Source organism: Macrotis lagotis, chromosome X (genome assembly GCF_037893015.1).
Source record: "Macrotis lagotis isolate mMagLag1 chromosome X, bilby.v1.9.chrom.fasta, whole genome shotgun sequence".
Taxonomy (NCBI): Eukaryota; Metazoa; Chordata; class Mammalia; order Peramelemorphia; family Peramelidae; genus Macrotis; species Macrotis lagotis.
Genome location: NC_133666.1, coordinates 240,275,566 through 240,297,468, shown reverse-complemented (window position 1 = coordinate 240,297,468; position 21,903 = coordinate 240,275,566). Strand labels below are relative to the sequence as shown.

The 21,903-nt window shown below is 36.4% G+C and overlaps 1 pseudogene; it reads right to left on the bottom strand.

Moving 5' to 3' along the window:
* Positions 1-21,903, bottom strand: part of LOC141498998 (eukaryotic translation initiation factor 3 subunit E pseudogene) — a 48,376-nt pseudogene that overhangs the window by 7,233 nt on the left and 19,240 nt on the right.

Below are 21,903 nucleotides of genomic sequence, written 5' to 3'. Positions count from 1 at the left end.
AACTTAATTCAAATTAATAAGAATAAGTCATTCTCTATTTATAAATGATCAAATAATATGAACTGAAAGCTTTTTTAAAAAATGGGCAGCTATGTAGTGCAGTGGATAAAGCACCGGCCCTGGAGTCAGGAGTATCTGGGTTCAAATCCGGTCTCAGACACTTAATAATTACCTAGCTGTGTGGCCTTGGGCAAGCCACTTAACCCCATTTGCCTTGGAAAAAAAACTAACAAAACTAAAAAAAAATAGGCAATCTCTCAACAGCTATATGAAAAATATTCCACATAATCATTACAGATATGAAAATTGATGCAATTCTGAGAAAAAGGGAAAATGCAAATGTTGAGAGGTTGAGGGTCCTGCAGGAAAATTGGGATATTAATGTACTATTGGTGGAGCTGTGAATTTGTCTAGCCAATCTGAAAGTCAATTTGGAATCTGACCAGAGAGTTGTCCAACTATATGTACCCCTTGACTCAGTAAAAGAGGGAATGTACCCATACTTCCACAAATATTGATAACAACTTTTTGTAGTAGCAAAAAAAATTTAAAACTAAAGTAATAGTCTTCAACTGAGGAATAACTGGAGAAGTTATGATCATGCACGTAAAAGAATACTGAATTGTGACATAATAAAGATATTCTCAAAGAAACCTGGGAAGACTTGAAGGAACTGATAGAGTGAAGTAAGCAGAACCAGGAGAATAATGTATATAATAATAATAATAGCAACAATATTATTAAAGGAAAACAACTTTGAAAGACCTAAGAGCTTTAATCAATGTGACAACAAACAGTATTCCTAAGGACCTGCTATCCATCTCTTGACCAAGATGCAGAATGATACATATATTTTTGGATATGACCAATATGGGAATTTTTTCCTAATTATGCATAATTTTTTTTCAAAGATTGTGTTTGTTTTCTAATGGGTCAGAGGGAGAAAAAGAAAAATCATGCTTATCAATTAAAAAAAAGAATGAAAAATTTTTAAATGTAATAATAATATAGTGACTTTTTAAACATTGTTTTTAAGCTCTAAATGCTATGATTCTGTTTCATAGAACCATAGACTCAGTGTGCTGAAGTATCTCTGCCCCCAGTTATTATTTCAAATCTCTTTCATAACAATTGTGTATGATTTTCCTCTTTTTTTTTCAATTTTCCTAATAGATCTCTGGTAATAGACCAGAGAAAAAGAAGTATCTCTCTGCATTTTCACATTGCTTCATAAATTTTCTTAAAGTTATCAATATTTCAAAACAAACCTTTTAAAGGTTCCAAGTAGTCACAGCTCATGTTTTTCATATGGATGTCCTACCTTTTTCATTCAATTTTAAATAATTCTTATTTCTTTAGTTTCTGCTCTAACAGCCCCTCAGAACCCTGAAATCCTCCACAATTATCCTGGTCCTCTCTGGTTCTCAACTGACTGAAAGCCAAGTCAGTGTATATGACACAGGACAAATGAAATGTATAAATAATAAAGGGGTCAATTAAAGTGCTCAGAATATGTTTTAAATTTATCATCCATAAATTTCTGTTTTTAATTTCCAACAGTACTCCTGGAAAACACACTATGATGTGCAATGTTCCATCTAAACTATAGATGTCAGGCTAGAACCACTGTTTTTTTTTAAACCTATTAAGAATATTTTTTCCCTTTTCCTAAATGGTTTCTGACCTTTAAAAACCAGTCATTGCCTTCAAAGTTAACATGCTCGTAGGCTCTCTCTTCTCCAGCAGAACCAATGACAATTTCAAATTTCTTATGGCCCTAGAAACATCTACTTCTTCCTAAATGGAATAGTTCAAATCTGGCCTCAGATATTTATTAGCTGCGTGACCTTGGACAAGCCACTTAAAACCCTTTTTGCCTCAGTTCCTTGTCTGTAAAATGTACTGGAGAAGAAAATGGTAAATAGTTCCAGTATTTTTGCCAAGACAACTCCAAATGGAGTCACAAAGAAGAGCTCAATAGAGGGCAGCAATATCTACCATCTACTAAAGAGCTACTATCATCAATCACTTTCACTTCTTTGGTGGTCAAATAACTGACTAAAACTGTTGTGGAAGATTAGTTTTCAAGTTATTTTAGTCCAGTTATTGAAAAATATTGCAAGGACAATGGTATCAGTATTTAAAGTGGTAATGATTTTAAATATTGCTTTAGGACATCCATCTATACTTGGTTCATTTTGTGAGAATGAGAGGATGCAGATTCACTGAATGGTGGATAAAACCAGCTATATTTATCAGCCTGATATAAATCAGATAAAATCATCTGCAGTAGTTTAAAGAAAAAGGAGGCAATTGAACCTATGCCACTAAAATATTCAAATAACAAAAAAAAAGATATTTCCATCATATCAGTTTAGGCTGATCATTTAGTTAGATATTCAGTGATTTTTAAAATATTTTTTCTTTCTATAACACTCTATTTGTAATAATTGTGACTCAGAACTATATGTATATATATAACTAATCCTTTTCAATTATATTTCATTAATAAACAAATTTAAATTTATTTTTAAATTTTTTTGGTTTGTTTTTGCAAGACAATGGGATTAAGTAACTTGTCCAAGGTCACATAGGTAATTATCAAGTGTCTGAGGCTGGATTTGAACTCAAGTCCTCCTCACTCCAGGACTGGTGCTCTATCCACTACACCACCTAGCTGCCCCTATTTTTAAATTTTTCATTGTCTATGTCCATTGGGCTGGAATTAATTATGATAGCTTACAAAATATTATCACTTCAAATGGTATGAATTTCAATAAAAGTGACCGCTTAATGGACTTTATTATTCACATTAATTCTGATCCTGGTTACACTCTGTAAAAGAGATCACAAGAAACAAGCTGGTAATATTTGCAAGATCTGCCAGAGGCATGAGCTAGGGGGAGAAACAGTGGAATCCAGACATTTGGATACAGACATCATCAATGTGAAGGAACAGCTCCCAGGATCCCTCGTGTAGGAGCCCTACTGAGATGATTGTGAGGGCTTTTGTGCAGGAACCATTACTCACTGATGGATATTAGTAATTTTAGGGACTCTGCTGTGAGTCCTATGTTTTCCTTAACCTCAACATAAACCTATTTTGAATCTTGTGTATCAATATGCTCTTAAAGAGAGTTGGTGAAGATGCTTCTGTGAAGGTGGGTCAATTACTGGCTCCCAGTTATCCAGACAAGGGCAATGGTTCAAAGATAGGAGAAATCTTCAAATGTACCTGTGTTCTTCTTATCAGGATGGAGTCTCAGATATAGGGGCACATTAAGAATGTCAAGATCATATGTTAGGAATTTCCTCAGTTAACTTCCTCACCATTCCAATATTTTTCCAAATCTTCACCCACATTCTTCTGTTTCAAAAGGAGGCTTCCCTCCCCAGACATGAGTCCTTCCAACTGAGCTCATCTTCCTTCTTGCATCTTCAGTTTTTCTATATCTCTTTTGGTGCACTTCAACACCCTTCATTAATTCAGCATTCACATAGTTAACAAACATTCACTAAGTTGCTACTGTGTAAAAGCACCTTGGATACATTTCAGCTCCATGAAGACTGGGACTTGAATATTAAAACTCAGAGAAATGACATCCATGATGATTTTCTTCCTTAAAACCTTAGTCAATAGTCAACAAAATCTCAAGGATGGAAGGTACCCCAAGCCCATCTGGTCCAACCTGCACCTATTCAAGAATCCTGTCTAAGTATCTCTGATGGTGATTATTTAGTATCGATCTTATCATGTCACTCCCTCAGTGGTTGCCTAAAGTTGTCTGTGATAAACCTACAGTTTATTTGGAGAATATACTTTACTCCATTATATTTACCCTGTTATATTTAAAGAGCCCACCCAAATGTTCACATGGACTATTTGTGCCCAATCTATGGAAGAGCATTCTGAGCTTATATTGGTCTGAGCTGCTACAAACACCCTGAAACTTGACTCTAACATAGTGATGTCATTTTGGTACTCTTTGTTAACAAAAGACAGGTGATATTATATATCCTGTTGTATTATATCATATTAGCATACTATTTGTAATATTTATATTATATAATATGTTATTTCATATATTATATTGTTATGTATTATTTGCATACATATTTTGAAATGCTAACATTTACTTTCTTGTGCAGAAAAATATCTAAAGATAGAAAGAAAATACTTAGAGCAATCCCTCTAACTAGTATATAAAGTTCTTTTGATGTATATCTATGTCTATTTGGTGCAAGTTAAATTAGATGGAACTGTAAATTTGATTCATTCAGATTACTAGAGGATTGCTTAACAGAGTTGTATCAGTTGGACAAGTGTTTCTGCAGTCTACCACACAATTTTCTACTGGAAAATGCCACAACATTATTATTACTTGCCAATTTGACTGTCATTTTAGAAAAGCAGACTTTCTCTGGAAGAAAAATTTCATTCATTGGCTTGCCCAAGGCCACCCAGTTAGGTAATTATTAAGTGTCTGAGGCCAGATTTGAACCCAGGTACTTCTGACTACAGGGTCAGTGCTTTATCCACTGTGCCACCTAGCCGCCCCCATACTATACTTTTTAAAGCAGTGATTTATTTGTCTGATTTTCCAGAACAGCTATTTTGCAATACTGAAGGATTGGTATGGTTATTTTATTTTATTAAGGGTAATTGAAGGAATACCCAAGAAGTCAATGAGATGCTACCCATTTACAATTTAGCAAGTTTATTATGTTCTTTAAGGGATTTCCTTTTAGTTTAATATGAGGAAGAAATATGATGCCACAATAACCCTACACATTTAAATTTAAGTAACAAGTTTGTATACTAGATAATTTACATTTACCAAGCATATTTATAATTATTTAATTAAGACAATTACTATGACTAAATGCTATATATTTTTTAAAAGTAATTAAATGCAATATATTTTTTAAAAGTAAATTTATTACAGCTAGGTCAACTTTAGAATCTAAAATTGCTGGGTTATATATCTTTTCCCACCCAAACTCTCAGTTTTTTTCAATGACTAGGGAATAGAGAAGGGAATGAGCTTTTCTGCTTTTCATTTCATAAATTATGTCTCAATTTGGAAATTAGTTCAGAGGATAAGAATGATTTAAGTGAAAAAAATCCACTCATCTATAGAATGAACTCTGTCCCTTTTAAGAAAGCTATTGCCTGAAATACTATTGTGCTATAAGAAATGACAAGCACAATGATTTCAGAAAAACCTGGAAAGACTTAAATGCACTGATGCAAAGTGAAATAACCAGAACCAGGAGAACACTGCAATCAATAACAGCACTATTGTACAATGATTGTGAAAGACTTAGCTACTCTCAGTCACACAGTTATCCAGTACAATCCCAAAGGACTCACAATGAAAAATACTTTTCACTTCCAGAGCAAGAACTCATGGAGTCTGAATGCATATTGAAGCACACTGTTCTTCACTCTATTTTTTGTGACTTTTTGGGGGGTTGGGTTTTTTAAATTTTCACAATATGACTAATATGGAAATATGTTATATATGATTGCACATGTATAACATATCAATTGCCTATTGTCAGAAGGGGGAGAAGGAGAGAAGGAAGAATTTAAAACTCAAAATTTTAAAAAAATATTGTTAAGATTTGATTTTACATGAAGTTGTAGAGTTAGACATCACTTAAGTAATTTCTAAACTAGTCTACAATACTCAAAACTTCTTCTTTTGCTGGAATCGATGGTTTCACATATGGATAGTGCAATGCTGGCTGATGGAGCACCTGTGTTTTCTTGGTGTTAATTGTTAGACAAAAATTAGCACAAGTTGCAGAGAATCGATCCATACCTTATTGCATCTCTGCTTCAGAGGCTGCATCAAGTGCACAATCATCTGCAAACAAAAGATCATGCACCAACACTCCCTCCACTTTGGTCTTGGCTTATAGCCTTTTCAAATTAAAGAATTTGCCATCAGTGCGGTAGCTGCCCTTGAGACCATGTTCATCCTCATTGAAGACATTTAATAATGTGACTGAAAACATCATTCTGAAAAGTATGGCAACAAAGGCACATTCTTTTACTCCATTGGTGACTGGGAAATCTTGAAAGCATCATCCATTATCCAGAACCTGGGCAAGCATACTGTCAGGAAATTGATATACAATACTGATGAACTCCAGGCAACCAAATTTTGACATAATTTTCCATAAACTCTCATGAAAGACCATATCAAAGACCTTGGTCAGATCTACAAATGTTGTATACAGATCTCTGTTCTGTTCCTGGTATTTTTCCTGGAGTTGTTGAGCAACAAACACCCTATCAACTATTCCTCTACCCTTTCTGAAGCTCTCAGGAAGGTAATCATCCTCCTAGTGAAGGATCAGCCTATGGAGAAGGACTCTGGCAAGAATCTTACTAGCAATGACTAAAAAAGAAATACTCCTGTGATTGTCACAAGACAATCTATTCCCTTTACCTCTATAGAGATGGACGATGATGGCAGACTTGAATTCTTAGGGGATAACCTCTTCATGTCATATAACCTGGAAAATTTCAGTCAGTTTTTGGATAAGCAATGGACCCCCCCCCCCCACCTTGTAGATCTCAGCTGGAATAGAATCAGCACCAGGTGCTTTGCCACTTGAAAGGAGCCTAAAGACATTCAAAACCTCTTCTTCAGTTGGAACTTCAGTTAGGGACTGATTGACTTCAACTTGACGTAAATGGTCAGTGGCTACTGCACTGATTGATGATGGTCTGTTAAGAACACTAAGGCAGTGTTAAGCCCATCTCTCTAAGATCAAGTCCCTATCATTAATCAATGTGGATCCATTAGCATTAAGTAGTTGAGATGCACCATAAGACTTGAGCTCATAAATAGCTTTCAGGACATCATAAAAGCATTTTGGTTTATTTCTGTCTGCATAGAATTGAATTTCATCTGCCTTCTTACTGAGCCAAGAGTTCTGAATCTCTCTAAGCTTTGCTTGGATTGTACTTTTAATGTACTTAAATGCTGCCTTCTTAGACATGGATGAACTATCCTGCTGGTAAACCCTGTAGAGCTCTTGTTTTTCATTTAGCAGCTTCTGTATTTTCCCATCATTTTCATTAAACCAGTCTTGCTGTTTGTAAGTATTCTGACCCAGATGAGCAAATGCAGTGCTATACACCAGATGTCTGAAAGCTGCCCACTCCTTTTCTACTCCACGATTGCCAACTTTGTGTTGGTTCAATTTTCTCTGCAAGTTAGCAACAAACTGTTCCCACTCTAATATTGTGATTCTTCTAGTATTCATTTTGCCTTGGGGTCACCATTTTGGTTCAATATGAATTTTTAGTTTAGAGAGGATGAATCTGTGATCAGTCCAGCACTGTGCACCACACATTGCCTTTGTCACTCTCGCATCTTGTCTGTCTTTTCTCCTTACAATCACATAGTTTAATAGATGTCAATGTTTGCTACAAAGGTGCATCCAAGAAGTTTTATTGCATGTAGGTAAATGGAAGATAGTGTTTGTGATGAGGTCATGAGATACACAAGTCCTCAATAGAAAGTGACTATTGCTGTTACTGTTTCCAACTCCATTCCTCCCAAGAACTCCCTGCCATATCTGGTAATCTGAGCCTAATCTAGCATTACTTACCTTGGCAGTGTCCCTTTGAAGGAGATACACATTGACAATGAGACTGATACTCAAATTGCCAGAGCTCAGTATTTGGGAGACTCTGAAAGAAAGTGTGGGAAATAAGAAATATTAGACTGATTACCAAACTGAAGGTCTACAGAGTTGTTGTATTGACTTCTTTGCTATATGCCTGTGAAACATGGACAGTCTACCAGGAAACCGAATCACAGACAATTGAAATGGAAGTGACCTCAAACTAAACTACCTAATATTCCAACATGGCTACAGAAAGTGCAGCTTTGATAGGTTGCCCACATTGTTAAGGAAATGTTAGCCAAACATATACTTGCCCAAAAAACTATCTTAGGAAGAACTCACACAGGGCAAGTGCTCACAAGAGGGTCAGAAGAAGCAGCTCAAAAGAAATGTGACATAGGTAAGTTTAGAGTACCCACCTCAGGTAGTCCCATGGACTACTGTTCCCAACTTGTGGTAGAGGATTCCAAGCTCATCTGATCAGCCACAGTCAAACAGTGATGTCATATTGGTCTTCTTCAATAAGGAAGGTCAAGAACTGAACCAAAAAGAAGTCTGGTAGATTAAGTGACAAATTACCCACCTACACCACCCTCCCACTTTGTGTAGTTTTCTTTAAAATTTTATGTCAGGGGCCGCTAGGTGACACAATGGATAGAGCACCCGCTCTGGAGTCAGGAGTACCTGAGTTCAAATCCAGCCTCAGACACTTAATAATTACCTAGCTCTGTGGCCTTGGGCAAGCCACTTAACCCCATTTGCCTTGCAAACCCCCCGCAAACAAAAAAATGTTAGCACTTACTGACTGTTTAGCCATTAGCCCTGAAAGAGTATTGGAATTGAAAAAAAAAAAAACCTGAGTTTCAATTCCAGCTGTATTACAATGCCCTGTGTGACCGTGGACAATTGACTCAGTTTCCCCATGTGTCAAATGAGGATGACTAGATGGACTCTAGGGTCCCTTCCAGCTCTAAATCATAGATTTAGAATGCCTCTTGGATAAGATGCAATTCCTCAACACAACATTCAAAGCCTTCTACAATCCAGCTTCCCTCCACCTTTCCAGACATTTCATATCATTCCCATTTTCACCCTCCACATTTTAGTCAAGTATACCTACTGGTATTCTGTTGGGAGCCAGGGTCTCTAAGCTGCTTGACACAGTTGTGGCGAGAAGGCTCAAGGTGGCCACACTGCCTGATGGAACAACATTTCCTTCTTCAATATATATAGAGATTCCGTGTATACCTATATTTGTAGGACTAATATTGATTGCAGGAGCAGCTAGGTGGAATAGTGGATAAAGCACCAGCCTTGGAGTCAGGAGTACCTGGGTTCAAATCCTGTCTCAGACACTTAAAAATTACCTAGCTATGTGGCCTTGGGCAAGCCACTTAACCCCATTTGCCTTGCAAAAACCTAAAACAAAAATATTGATTGCAAAACTTACCCATCCTAATAGTGGAATGACTGTAAAGGAAGGATTCCAGGGAAATTCCTTGAATAAAATAGATTGTAAACTCTGTCCAAATCTAACACGATTGCCTCTCCCCAAGGCATACAAAAGGTTCCAAAATTATGAAATCCTTTGAAAATACAATACTGGGAATTCCAAGGAGACATCAGAATATATACAGGAAAAACAGACACAAGATGGGTTAGGTAGAATTCTTGGGAAATCAACAGCTCTGCCCCCCTTACCATATACAGAAATATATGATAAGGATGGTGATAGAATAGTCTGTATAGGTGACCAATATGTGAACTTTAACAGCCTTAGTTTATTGGAAAAGAATAAAAAGATCACAAAAACCATGGTGTCCATTAACAAGGACTGAAAATAAAGTGGTTGTTGAAGGAGTCAATGGATGGGTGGACAAACATAACTGCCCTCACTGTAGGTTGTCAAGGGAGCGTATCGAAAAACATTACATACACAGAAACATAAAAAACATTCCATTAAATTGAATTGCTTAATTAATAACTTTAAATGAATTGCTCGATTAATAACTTTACAATACTGTGACAAACTAGGTAACAGATAGGTTGAGGTTATCACGGTCTGAGCAGAGACAAGAAATTAATTACATGATTGATAATGAAAGTTGTAACCACATGATAATGAAAATTGTAAACTTTTGTAACTAAGGAAATGATTTTGGCTTGTTTGATTGATGCTTATATGATTCTGAGACTATAAAAATAAATCTGAGCAGCTGACAGTCAGTCAACCTGCTTCTGCCTTCAAACCCTTGGGTTGACTCAATTCCTTTCCCTGACTCTATCCCTCTGTCATGTTCCAAAGACCCCGTGGAGGCTGGACCCCCACAGTATTCCTCAAACTAAACAATCCATCTCCTTTGGTATTGGTTCTTATTCTTTATTTTCAAAGAGGAGCAAAGTGGCATAACTATATTGGAGTCAACTCAGAGTGTATCCACTGTGATTGACCAGACCAATGTGAGTTTAGAAGGTTCTACCACATAAATATTTTGAGTGGAGTTGTCTCTAAATTTGTGCATCTTGTGGTTCTTTGAGCTACTGCAGTTCTGCTTCTCTCCAAGCACAGAGTCTTCTTTGACATGGGTACACTATATTGGATAATTCTTTGTCAGCATCTCCCATGGCATGTAACCAATCCCAAAGTTCTTCCAAGATACCTTCAGAGTGTCTTTGTATTGCTTCTTCTGACATCCATGCAATGAGAATGCCTCACGTGAGAATCCATCTCCTCTTTGCATAGGTTCTTTATCACCTATGACTGTAAGGGAGTCCCTTCTCACCCCTGACTCTTAGAATCCCTAGCTTCTTTTGAAGCTTAACCCAAGAACCACCTTCTACAGGAAGACTTTCAAGATCTTCTTGAGAATTGAGAGCTCTTTCCTTTCCCAAATTATCAAGTAGTGTTTATCTGTATACTACTTAGTATGTGCATTGTAAATATTTTGTATGTACTTATATGTGAATATGTTACTCCTACTTCCACTCTGCTCTCTCAATAGAATGTAAGCACCTTGAGGGTAGGGATTGGTTTTTTTGTTTTTGTATACAAAACCCCACCTAGCACCTGCCTCTTGAACTCAGTACCTTACCCATAATAGATACTTAATAAGTGATTAGTGAATTGAATTGAATTGAAAATCCCTGATGATACAGAAACCACTGCCACTTAAGACAATCCCTCCCACTTTTAAATACCAATGGTAAGAAATTTTTCCTTACAACAAGCCCAAATCTGTCTTTCTGCAACTGTTTTAGTTCCAGTCCAGTAGAGCAGACCCAATTATTCTTTCATATGCCAGCCTATGGTAAAGTATGAAAAGCTCTCTTGTGACTTTAATTTGGTTTGGGATTTTAGTTTTCCATTTGCTGGGCATTTTTTTAATCTCCCTAAAAGGGAAAGAGTCTAATCTAATCAATCTATTCTCAGTCTCACCCACCTCCAACCTATCCTATATAATTACCAGAATAATCTTCCAAAACCATAGTTCTGATTATATTACTCCTCTATTCAAAAGTCTTGATTTGTTCCCTAAAAGCAGTTGAGCTCACCTTCTGACAGCCTTAGTAAAGGATTTCCTCAAAGTATTCAAATCAAATTAGAGAACAAAGGATATTGAGGATATATCACTGCCATCCTGGGTCTTGATATTGATTCTGGTCCTTAGAGATGACAGAGCACCAAGTGTGTTTCTAGGCAACCAGCCCTGCTCAAAATATTTCAAACAGGGCCTGAATGACCCCAAGAAAGAAGTCAAGCTAAGTGACCCAATTTTATGCCCCAATTTAGGTAAGAAAACCCTAGGAATCTTTTAATACATTCATTAGTGATAATTTAGTTAAACATAAAAACATGGATTTGTAAAATTCACTTAGTATCAGAATCTGTTTCTAACAGATTCATCAGTTCTCATCTATTTTTCATTTTTAAAAGCAATAATTTTTGTTTTTGTTTTTGCAGGGCAGTGTGATTAAGTGACTTGACCAATGTCACACAGCTAGGCAATTATTACGTGTCTGACATCACATTTGAACTCAGGTCCTCCTGACTTCAGGGCCAGTGCTTTATCCACTGCACCACCTAGCTGCTCCAGCAATAATGTTTTTATAAATTTTTTCAGAGTGACTCCATAGTTTCCCCACCACTACCTCTCTAGTTGTCTACCCTCCTTCATTTGACAGATAGGGTCCAGTCTAAGAAGGCTGCAGCACACCTCCTTTCTGCCTGGAACTATGTTATGCATTGGGATTACAAAGACAAAAACTGCAAGTCTTGTTGTCAAGATCTTCTATTGGACTCTACTACATTATCTTTTTATTGTTGTTACTCAGTTGTTTATAAGTCATATCTGACTCTTCATGACACCATTTGGGGTTTTCCTGGCAAAGATACTAGAGTGGTTTTCCATTTCCTTCTCCTCATTTTACAGATGAGGGAACTAAAGCAAATAGGTGAATTCCCAGAAACAAGGTCCCTATACTGAATAATGAAGATTCTAGCACATTTAGTAGCACAAGAATAATATTCTCACAAATTAAACATAACCTATTTATCTCTACTGTAATCTCCATGGTTCTCCAAGACATTGTCCCTGCACTGGACTATGGAGTGTTGTGTTTGAGGAGGAGGAAGGAGCCCAGAGTTACTGGACTGAAAAGAAAGTGAAGGGAAAGAAGAAGTAAGAAAACTGCAAAGATAGGAAGTATCTCGGTTATGAAGGACTTTAAAAACCAAGTAGAGGAGAAAATCACTGGAGTTTATCAAATTTGGAAGTGACATGGTCAACACTGCTCATTAGGAAGATCAATTTGATAGCAGACTGGAGTGGGAAGAAATGAGGTAGGGAAATAAAACAGAAGGCTATTGCAATAATCCAGGAGAAAGGTGATGAGGTCCTACACTAGGGTGGAGGTAATGATTATCAAAGAATACCAAAATGACATCACTATGTTTGGGACATATTACAGTATGTCCTACTGTGACTGATCAGACCATCATGAGCTAGGAAGGCTCTACCACTGGTTGGGCACAGATAGTTCATATGAACACCTGGGTGGGTACTTTAAACTTATATATGTCACATTTACTTTGAGCTGCTTCAATTCTTCCTTCTTCATAGAGTGCAGCACCCTCACTGATGAGGGCACTCCATGCTGGGAAGTCCTGTGCCAGTTTCTCAAATGCTGCACAATCAATTCTAAAGTTCTTCAATGAGACCTTCAGGGTGTCTCAGCATCACTTTTTCTGACCCCCTTGTGAACACTTGCCCTGTGTGAGTTCTCCATAAAATGGCAAATGTATGTTTGGCATTCTAACAACATGTCCAGCCCATTGTAGTTGCACTCTGTAGCAATGTTGGAATACCAAGCAGTTTAGCTCAAGAATGGACCTTTTGGTATCTTTCCTTAGCAGGTGATCTTCAGAATCTTTCTAAGACAACTTAAATGGAAGCAATTTGGTTTCCTGACATGGTGCTGGTAGACTGTCCAGGTTTCACAGACATATGGCAATGAGGTCAGCACAATTGCTCTGTAGACCTTCAGTTTGGTAGTCAGTCTAATATCTCTTCTCTTCCACACTTTCTTTCAGAGCCTCCCAAATACTGAGCTAGCTCTGACTATGCGAGTGTCAACCTCATTGTCAATGTGTACCTCCTTCGAAAGAACACTGCCAAGGTAAGTAAACTTATCCACAATTCTCAAAACTTCTCCATTTGCTGGAATCAATGGTTTCACATATGGATAGTGTGATGCTAGCACCACATCTGTATTTTCTTGGTGCTAATTGTTAGACCAAAATTAGCACGAGCAGCAAAGAACTGATCCATATTTGTTGCATCTCAGCTTCAGAAGCTGCATTGAGTACACAGTCATCTGCAAAGAGAAGATCATTTACAAACATTACCTCTACATTGGTCTTGGCTTGTATCCTTTTCAAGTTGAACATTTGCCATCAGTGCAGTAGCTGACTTTAAGGCCATGTTCATCCTCAATGAAGGTGTTTAATAACATGATTGAAAACATCATGCTTAAAAGTATGGGAGCAAGGCTACATCCTTGTTTCGCTCCATTGGTGACTGGGCAATCTTGAAGCATCGTCTACTATCCAGAACCTGGGCATGCATGCCATCATGGAATTGATATACACTATTGATGAATTTCTCCAGGCAACTAAATTTTGACATAATTTTCCATAAACCCTTGACTGACAGTATCAAAGGCCTTGATCAGATCTACAAATGTCATATACAGACCTCTGTTCTGTTCTTGGCATTTTTCCTGGAGTTCTCTGGCAGCAAACACCATATCGTGACCCTTTCTGAAGCCACACTGGCTCTCAGGGAGGTGAACATCTTCCAGGTGAAGGATCAGTCTATTGAGAAGGACTCTGGCAAGAATCTTACCAGCAGTGACTAAAAGAGAAATACATTTGTGATTGTCACAAGACAATCTATTCCCTTTACCTTTATGGAGATAGACAATGGAGGCTTCCTTGAATTCTTGGTGATTAACTTCTTCATGCCTTATAACCTGGAAAATTTCAGTCAGTTTTTGGATGAGCAACGGAACCCCCCCTCTTTGTAGATCTCAGCTGGAATAGAATCAGCTCCAGGTGCTTTTTGTCACTTGAAAGGAGCCTAATGACATTCAGTTGGAACTTCAGCTAGGGATGGATTGACTTCAACTTGAGGTAAATGGTCAATGACTTCTGCATTGATTGATGATGGTCTGTTAAGAATATTATGGTAGTGTTCAGCCCATCTCTCTAGGATCAAGTCCCTATTATTAATCAATGTGGATCCATCAGCACTGAGTAATTGAGATGCACCATAAGACTTTGGCCCATAAATATCTTTCAGTGCTTCACAAAAGCATTTTGGTTTGTTTCTGTCTGCATAAAATTGAATTTCATCTGCCTTCTTACTGAGCCAAGAGTCCTGGAGGTAATAGTGACAGAGAAGAGAATGCAGAATGCTCAAGAGATATTTTGAATGCCACATCAATAGGACTTAAAAACAGATTAGATTTAGAGGATATGTAAGTAAAAGAAAAATTTAGAGAAAAACTCCCTAATAGAGTTATCCAATATTAGATTAGATTAGATAAAAAATTGGTGTCCCTTTGTTGCATGTCTTCAAATCAAAGGTGGATAACCTTCTGGAGAAGGTGTAGAAGTCAATCCTACTTGTGGCACTGACTATTATAGCTGAACTCTGTCTATCTGCCCAGTTCAGAGATCCTCATTTCTCTGAATTGGTTATATCCCAAAGATGGTTTATAATGTAATCAATTTTCCTGTTTACTAATTGATGATTCAGCTCCAGATTACATGGAGACTAAGACAAACTGCTTCTTTATTTTATTTTATATTTATTTATTTATTTAAAGGCAATGGGGTTAAGAATGACTTGCCCAAGGTCACACAGCTAAGTAATTGTTGTGTCTGAGGTTGGATTTGAACTCAGGTCCTCCTGACTCCAGGACCAGTACACTATCCACCCAGCTTCCCCCAAACTGCTTCTTTCTTAAAGGGAATAGATACTCTTTTTCTCTCTGAATCTTCTAAACACAATTGAACAAAATAAATGAGGTGTTTGACAAAATTCTCCAGTGCTTTCTTTTCAGTAAACAAACATCATTTTTTTTAACCTGGGCATATGTAACCTATCAGATTACATCTGATTCTCTTGAGGGACAGGATTGTCGAAAAGCCTAGGAAAGACCTGAATGCAGAAATGAACAGAATCAAAAGAATACTATACATATTAACAACAACATGGGATGATGATCAACAATGATGGACTTGTTCATTTCAGCAGTACAATAACCAAAGACAAGTTTAAAAGACTTGTGATGTAAAATACCATCCATATCAAGAAAAGAAACTGTGGAGTTTAAATCTAAGACCAAAACTTATTATCTTCAAATTTTAAAAAATTGTGTTATGTATTATGTCTATTTTTTCTCCCTAATGATTCCTTTCTTACATTTGGATCTGATTATTCTCTCACAACATGCTGAATTTTGATCTATGTTTAGCATGATTATAAATATAGAGTTTATATCAGATTGCTTTCTGTCAGGGGAGGAGGGAGGGAAGGGAGGAAGGGAGAAAAATTGTAAATCTCAAAACCTTGCTAAAAATATTGGTTAAAAACCATTGCATATATTGAAAAAAATAAACAAAATATTTAATTTTTTAAAGATAACATCTAATTCTATTATCTACTTATCTATCGACTATCAAAAATTCTATTGAGTGATCCTCTGTTATTTAACCCATAGCCTAAAACAAATTTTAAAAAAAATTTTAAAAAAGTGATCCTCTGGGGTAGCTAGGTGACACAGTGGATAGAGCACTGGCCCTGGAGTCAGGAGTACCTAAATTCAAATCTGGCCTCAGGCACTTAATAATTACCTAACTGTGTGGCCTTGGGCAAGCCACTTAACCCCATTGCCTTGCAAAAATCTAAAAAAAAAACCCTAAAAAAATAAAGTGATGCTTTGATGATGAGTAATAAAATGGTTACTTCTGATTACACTAAATTTAAAAAGTTATACACAAAGAAAACTAATGCAACCCAGATTAGAAGAAAAGTATGAAATTAGAGAGAGATTATTACAAGTTTCTCTGATAAAGGCCTGATTTCTCAAATCTATAAGGAACTGACTCAAGCTTATAAATATATAGGAAACTGACTCATGTTAATAAAATTATGAGTCATCCCCAAATGATAAATGATCAAAGGAAGAAGAATCATCAAAGACAGAAGAAGAAATCAAAGCTAAAAGGAATGTTCTAAATCACATTAGAGAACTACAAAATTAAAACAACTCTAAATCCATCTCATAACCTATCAATTTACCTAACATAACAGAATAAAAATGTTGGAGGGAATGTAGAAAAATTGGGACACTAATGCACTGTTAGTATTGTTGTGAACTGGTCTAACCATTCTGGAGAACAATTTGGAACTACACCCAAAAGGTTGCATACCCTTTGATCCAGCAATACTACTATTAGATTTATATTCCAAAAAAGATTTTAAGAAAGAAAAATGACCTAAAAGTATAAAAATTTTGTAGCAGCTTTTTGGTGGTGGCAAAGAATTGGAAATTGAGGGAATGCCCATCAATTAGGGAACTGAACAAGTTGTATTATATGATTATAAATGATATGAATTGTGCTAAAAGAAATGATAAGCAGGATGGTAATAGAAAAACCGGGAAGATTTATAAGAAAGGTTACAGAGTAAGATGAGCAAAACCAAGAGAACATTATATCTCAACCTCAGCCATATTGTGCAATGATCACCTGTGATTAACTTGGCTACTCAGATCTGTGCAATGATTCAAAGTAATTCCAAAAGGCATGATGAAAAATGCTATTCACCTCTAGAAAGAGAAGTGATGAAATATGAGAGAAAATTGAAGCATAATTTTTTTTGCTTTACTTTTCTTGCTTTTTTGCAACATGTCTAATATGGAAATGGGTTTTTCATGATTTTGCATGTATAACTGATATCACATTTCTTGATTTCTCATTGGGTAGGAAAGGGACAGGAAGAAAAAAACTCAGAATTCAATTTTTTTTAAAATGCTGCTAAAAAATAATGAATTTCTTTTTTTTAAAGAATGATATTCTAAAAACCAGGCTGGTGAATCACAAATTTTCCTGTGTAGGAGGAGGCTGAGATACTTTGAGATCCAGCCCTCAAGGAAACCACAATCAGAGGGGAGAAAGTTAAGAGGTAAGTGATAAGGAAAATGATGGGAGAGAGAGGGGCAGTGAAAGAAAGACAGAAAATATTAAAGATTTCAGAAAGAAACAAACTTGAAGACCTTGAAAATAGATAGATAAACAAGAAAAAAACAGAAACAACAGAAAACTATAGCTTCCAGATCTAGTAAACAAGTTCCTGTACCTATGAATACATATTATAAAATAAAGGAAAATTATGCAATACATGATAGAGCATCCTAAAGAATTTGAGGATAACATGGAAATCACAATATGCTAATCCTGAGTGATTTAAAAGAGAAATGAGAATGATGAAAGTAAGATATCTGTCTGGCACTGCAAAAATAATGAGCAGAAATAGACAAAGTTGAATCTGCAATGAGAAGCTTCACCAAAGAGAGATTGGGAAAACAAATACACAGAAGTGGACAATCCAGAAGAGAGGCAAAAAAATTAAAAGTAAATATGCTCACTATGAAACAAAACATACTTATCCAAAGACAGAATATGCAGAGATAACCTAAGGATCATAAATCTCTATACAACAGGACAAAAAACTTTAACAGCATAATGATGGAAATAAAAGAAGAGAATTACACAGAATCTCTGACCATAGAAAATGAAATGGAAATCATCACCAGAAAACAAAACAAAGCAAAACTGAGAATGATCCTCTATGAACATATGAAGTGTTAGATTCCTAACTGACAGAATTGGGACTACTAATCATAATTTTCTTAGGCTAAGAATGAAATAACAAAGTTAGTTTTATAAATGAAGTTTAATTCTCTAGGAGCTTACTAAAAGCCACAGGTGTATGGCATCTTTGCAAATGCCAACAATGATAGAAAATTTGAGAGGCATTTTATACAAAATGAACAAAGAATCATAAAACTTTTGGTGACCAACCAATCAAGTTACACATTTGTACATAAAGGAGTCATTAATTACTTTATGATTCTCTAACCCATCCATAAAGTCTGTTACATGTCAGAACTGACAAAGATCCAATTAGCCCAGGATTACTGTCTCCTCTTCTGATATGATATTTTACATTGTTATTAGATATGACCTGGACATATAAAACAATGGAGTTTCTTCCTTTCCAAAACATCATAAGTACAAGAATTTATTCAGGTTTTCATTTAGATAACCAGAGCAGATTCCTGCTTCTCAGGATGGTCTTTAATTGATTATTTACACAGCTTTTGCAGCAAAACTTGCAGATTCAATTAGAGAAGGACTAAATTGTCCTACACAGAGCCTGCCTTCAGATTTATAATTTAGAGACCCAGACCTTGTGAAGGAGCAGAGGAGAACATTCTAAACTCACAAAACCTCAATTAGAGACTGATATAACAACTTTTGATCAGAAATATTTAATTCTAAATTAAAGAATATCAGATTAGAACAGGACAATATTTCCTCTCCAATCCTTGGCACAATCTCTAGAGAAACCTAGACAAGGAGATTAAATTAATCAAGCCACCTCTACCCTCATTTAAGATTCCTAGCTATCTTAATGAGGAGAGAGAAGTCTTAATTACCCAATCAATCAAACATTCTAAGGAGGTATAATGGGCTTTTTTTAATGATAGAAAGATCCAGAGAACCTATTCAAGTTACCTCCTTCACATCCCTTATTTTAAAATGATGGTGAAAAGTTTTGGGATGAATTATATTGGTTGAGAACATTTAGGCATGCCCTGTGAATCATCTGAAAGAACAAAAATGCAATTCAGAACCCAAGGTATTTGATCATCTGACAGTGGCTCAAATTCTAGGTTGTTGGGAATGAAAAATTAGTTTTCTGGCTGAACCCCTGAGGTGTAGTTTCCTGAATAGAGAGAGAAGGGACATAGTAGCTAAAATCTAAAGACCTTACTCTTCAAGGAGAGCAGGCATTAGGATAAACTCCTCAGTCATGCTACATTCAGACTTGCCCTGTTCAGTGGTCAAATTAATTTTTACCTGGTCAATCTTTCTTTGGTTTTGAACAACAGATGTGCAGACCTACCCACCAAGAAAAACAAATATTGTATCTATGAATGGTTTTTTTTAAATTTTTTATATATTCTAGGTAATGGGGTTAAGTGACTTGCCCAAGGTCACACAGCAAAGCAATTATTAAATGTCTGAGGGTGGATTTAAACTCAGGCCCTCCTGACTCCAGGGCCGGTGCTCAATCCACTGCTACACTTAGCCGCCCCCTACAAATGGTTTTTATAAAGATCTGATGCTGTTTTATTTTCAAAAATTAAGTCCATTTTCAAGGCACAAAGACATTCCTCCCACCCTTTCAATCCACTCTCCCCACACACCTTCAAATGTGATATAAACCCTGAAGATAGTTCTCAAAATGCACTACAAAAGTATGTGGAATAGCAGCAGCACCACAATATACTTGAGATGTTTGGGTTTGATATTAAGAAAAACTTCATAATAAGAACAACTATCTGAAAATAGAATGGAATAGAAGAGGAGTCTCTCTCCAGGAAGCCTCAACCAGAGGCTGGCAAAGCTCTTCTTGAGGATGTCATCGAGAGGATTCCTTCATAGTACTGAACTCTTCAGTATTTCTCTCTTTTACCTTGGGGGGACGGGGGAGGGAAAATGTGTCTAGGCAGAACAGCAGATCTATCTCAATCATAAAACAACAGAAAAATCAAGTCCTAATTCAGGAAATATGAAAGAGAATTATGTCTCTCCCCCCAAAATAATCTTTTTACAGGAATATAGCAAAATAAATTTCCTCCTGCTTTCCCTCCCACTCAACCTGCCACCTCTCAGGTTTTTCACCACCATAATGATGCTAGCAGTGAATAAACAAAGATTATTAGTGAGTTTCATATGCCAAGAGAAGCCAGTTCTGCCTCCAATTTAGTGGATGATGGATGAATGAGGAACTGGAGGACACAAAATATCCAACACCTCCAATTTAGCAATAATTTGGTGAACGTTTTTAATGAATAAAATCTTCCAATGGGAAAAAAACATAAGACTTTACAAGTCTCCGAGTACTTGTGGAATCCTTTTGATCTTCATAGATGAAAGGAACAAAAGGCTGAAATTAAACCAGACCCATAGGTATTTGTTTCCCTGTATATAAGGTATCACTTCTGGCCTATTGAGACAGAGAAAGGCATTCCCTGCTTTTCAGAGAACAGACATCAACTAGTTGCCAGGAAAGTTAAATACTCAACTGTTATTAGACATTTTAGACAACCTGTTCAGCCTGTTCTGACGGATTCAGCATTTCTCACACACTGTCTCCCCACAATACAGGGAAAAAATTAAAAATCAGTCAGATATGTTTGCCTTCTCCCAGAAAGACAGTGCACAACTTACCTCAAGTCAATTTTTGGTCTACCTTCAAGACCTATGATAGGTTGATTACCTCATAGAAATATTTAAAGCAGTGATTCGTTAGAGTAGCTGTTTTCAAATTGTGATCTGTGGTTCATATCCCAAAGATTCTTTCAAGGAATCTGCAAGGTCAAAATTATTTACATAATAACACTAAGACTTTGCCTATTGAATTCTTCCCTTCTTCCAAATATATATCATGTAAGGCAAAATTTCTTCCTTCTTCCTTTCTTCAACCAAAACAATATGAATACAGAAACACATGGAGATTGTCACACCTTTTACTTGGCTACCATCCACAAATGTTCTATAAACTCTGACCTTTATCTAATTATCTTTTATTATTCCATCTTTCCCTTTATTTTAAGATCTCAACCTTGCTCTTTGTCCTTACTATGATCTTCATTACCACCACCACTCATTTCTTTCCCAGGCCATCACCACTACACCTGCCACATCCTCTCTGACCTTCTCTAGCTTGACCCCTTTGTGAACCATTTCAAAGCTACACTTCTCTCTTCTCCAGAATCCTTTGATACCTTGTTCTAATGCCAATCTCATCTTGTTAAACCAGAACTCATCCACCTCCCTCTGTTCTATTCATGTGTTGTTGAATGATGCTAGATAAAAAAATCACAAAACCATGCTCTGTCTATTATATAAATTTATGTTATCTAATCTCAGCTGAAGCTCTCACTGCAGCAAGGCAATCTTTCTAACCCTCTCTAATTTATTTGTTTTACCATTTTCCATAGTAACAGTTTCAAAACTTATCTCTCCTCAAACCTCCTGTGGCACTCCCTCCTCCAACTCTTTCAGCCTAAGGTATTCTCTGGATTTTCTCCATCATTATCCTTTCTCCCCCTCTTTCCCTTCCTCCCTTTCCCTCTCTTCCTCCATTCTTTTCCTCTCTTCTTCTCTCTTTCTTTTTCCCCTCCCCCTTTCTCACATCTCTCTCATCAATTTTTAACTTCCTGACTCCTCTCCTACTTACAAACATGTCTCCCTATCCTTAAAAACATTTACTTGATTCTATTATCCCTATTACCTTTCAATCTATCTTCTTATTGGTAACACTTTCAGAAAGCTATCTATATATTTGCTATCTCCACATCTTTGCTTTCACTCTCCTATAATCCTTTTGC